Raw genomic sequence first — 3,760 nt, 5'->3', positions numbered from 1 at the left:
TATGCAAAAAAATGCAAAATAGGATTTTTAGCTTTGAATAACTCGTTATATGAAACGAATTATAATGTACTTGGAAAGCATTGTCTAAAATCAACCAAAAAATATGAACTTTGCATTGAAATCCGGGCCCCATTCATTATCGTTTTTAAAACAGCTGAGAATTGCGATTTAGCATATTATCATAATATTATATTGTGTCGAAGCTAATATGTACAACACTGACAACTGACAAGTAAAAATTGCAACTTTATAATCAATTGGGTACCTAATTTGAAAATCTATTTAACATTGTACGCGTAGAGGTACTTACAGTCGAATCCATCAATGCCCAATGGTGGTATATTGTACTACATTTTTGTTTGGACTTTAATAATAATATAGTCTATTAAAAGAACGTTACATCGACATTTATTGTCTCTGTCTTACGAGTACGTAACACAGCAAATAGTACGGTCAATAAAACACGTTTAGCTCGGTTAATTTAAAAATTAGAGTACATTTTGACCTCTTAAAAAATTCAAAAGTAAGATTACCATCTTGGAAATCTCATGGGCTTTTTAATAAATTTTAATTTTAAAGCTACCTAGTTAGAGTATTTTAAAATTGTAAATTATTATTTTTTCGTACTTGCTTGTCGCTTTAAAATTAAAATTAAGTAAAAACCGACGAGATAACCTAGATAATATTCTTACCTTTAAATGTTATAAGAAGTCAATTCACTTTAATTCTTAAACTAACGGAGCTACACGTGTTCTGCTGAGCGTACAATTTGCCGTGTTACGCACTTGTAAGACGGAGACACCAAATGTCGGTGTAACATCCTCTTAAAGTTATTTTATATTATGATTTATGAATTTATGATATATAGGTACCTACACTGCTATATTGCAGTATTAAAGTATACGATAATACACCATATACCAATATGGCAATATATAAATATATTTTAAATATTATATATTATACCTATAATTATATCGGCAATATCTAACATCACGGGTTTATAATTCTTTTCGACAAGGTGGTACTTACTGCTTTAGAGTATATAATGTATAACTATAATAATAGGTATCACCTATATGGCTATATTATGTATTTTATAATTTAGGGTATAGAATAACAGAGTCCAATAAAATATGAATTGTTTACACAATAAATAGGATATAGGTATTATAGAGTTATATTATATAATATATATAGCATTTAACATTATTCCAGGTATATTTTTAAACTATATACCTAATTTACATTTTATTTTAATATTAAATAAAAAAAAATATTATAAGAATTATTTAATTGAAAACTACTTATAAAGCAAACGTTTATGTATGTACCTAAGTACTACGAGATTATACACAACCAGCTGCCCGACCTTCATCCGGAAGAAATTATTTTTTTATAATTTAATTTAAAAACATATCACTATTTTTTGGCTATACAAATAATATTATAATATAATTACATATTGTAGTTATTGTTATTGCTAATTTCTGAAAATTATATATCTTACATTTTGAATTCAACCACTAGAGTGGTAAATTTTATTATTTTTATTATAGAATAGAGATAAGGTAGAAACAAATGTAACAATAAATAATTATTTGTTCAATGAATAATATATATTTCAAATGGAAAAATGCAAGTGCAAACAAATAAATAATTATTAATAATAATAATAATAATAATAATAATAAATAAACAAACAAACAAACCGGTTTCCTTCGTCTCCAAAATCAAGTTAGATTCTTATACACATAGCAGGGATGGAAAACGTTTTTAATTTTTTCGTTTTCGTTTTTGTTTATTGATTTAAAAAATATCCTTTTTGTTTAACGGTTTTAAACGTTTTTGATAAACGTTTTCAAAAACGTTATTTTTCTATATTGATTTTGATTAACGTTTTTAAAAACTTTATTTTTCCATATTGTTTTTGATTAACGTTTTTAAAAACGTTATTTTCCTATTGTTTCCAAATAACATTTTTGATATAATATATTTTTTTATATATTATATTCTTATAACTTATAACTTTTAACTTTTAAGTTATAGTAGTAACGCACAATATAGAAATGCACTTAAAAGTTAAAAATCAAAATTAATTATTCTTAATATTTAAATTTTAAATCAAAATTATAATTTATATAAAAATTAGAAATTTCTGTTTCAAATTAAAATGTTTTTAAAGTTAAAGATTAAAAAGTAAAGACAAGTGAAATTTTTAAAAAATGTTTTTCGTGGTATAAATAATTTAATAATGTATAATACTATAATTTATTTTCGTTTTCGTTTTTTGTTTTTTACGTTTAATAATGTTTTTTAAAAACGTTTTCCATCCCTGATGTATAGATAATAAAAATTACAATATCTATATTCAAGGGATTGTAGCGATCAGAAGATATACCTACCTGGGCACTTGGCTACCGCCTACCTACAGTTTACCAACAGGTCCAACACATTATTACTTAGGTACTCTAATAGGTACTCTTTCACAATTAAATATTTATAATGCCTTCACGGCTTCAGTAATAGAGAACTTTCTGTAAACATTATGGATATTAATTGCTGCTCTTGCAAATTTTCTCTTTATAGTCAATACTAAATTATATTTGATGATATCAATAATATCGCTATAATACAAAATGGAAATAAAATATCATTTTTTTTTAAATTATTAGGTTTTGAAAAACAATAATTGCACGTTATAATTTTAATAAGTTTTACTCACGTGGTGCTTGCAATAGACTATTGCAATAACTGTCAGTTATCAGTAATTATCACTATAATAGGTATGTAACCAATAAGTCACTTATAGTCAGTAGTAAATTAACGAATTTGACGATTTAAACAAATATAAAGGTAAAAGGATATGGTGTATAATGATAAATATTATAATATATACATTGTATATTCGTATACAGCATATACCTATATATACATAATACAACTATACTTGAATACTTCGCATGGTTGTGTTTATTTAAATAGGTACGTGTATCACAAAACAAATACGCACGGCGTATTTTAACGAGAGCGAAACGCGATGTATCACTCGACGTCGGATGTCGATCACGACGGAGATGTGTGTGTTCACACCGGTGGCGTATTTACGGAGGGGGGTCCCTGTTAAATCCACGATCACGTTTACAAAACTCGTGCTCACAATACTAAGAAAGATGTTACAAATTGAATTGTAAACAAAAAATAATAGCATGATGAAAAGCATTAAAGGATTATTGTTTATTATAATATTATCTAGAAGATATTTCTCAGAATCGTGAACCTGAGATATTATAATATATGGATATGCAAAGACATTAAATACCAATGTAACTAACGCCACATAACGCCCCGCACTATAATTTCACTTTATATTTTCCAACATCGTTTAACACGGTTATTTATTGTGAGGTACTTACTAATTTATAATACGATATTGTACTTACTACTTAGACACTTATGGTTATTATTTTATATTATTATACGAGTACCTAATAAAAGCATAATAACTGTGTTTGTATACATTTGTGACGGTGTGTAATAATATATAACATAAAGTATAACAATGCCATTTTTATACCTGGGAGATTTCGATCTTCTATAATTTATTACATAGCTTTACATATTACAAGTCCACGTCATGAACGCATACGTATTTCCAAAGGGAAATGATTAGTAGTACCTAGTACACGCATTTAATAGGTGCGGGTTAAAATTGCGGCACATGTCATTAAAAAATAATAGGGCATTTTAGGGTTTACAC

Source organism: Acyrthosiphon pisum, chromosome A1 (assembly GCF_005508785.2).
Source record: "Acyrthosiphon pisum isolate AL4f chromosome A1, pea_aphid_22Mar2018_4r6ur, whole genome shotgun sequence".
Lineage (NCBI taxonomy): Eukaryota > Metazoa > Arthropoda > Insecta > Hemiptera > Aphididae > Acyrthosiphon > Acyrthosiphon pisum.
The sequence above is the reverse complement of the archived record's forward strand: the minus strand, read 5'-3'. Positions refer to the sequence as shown.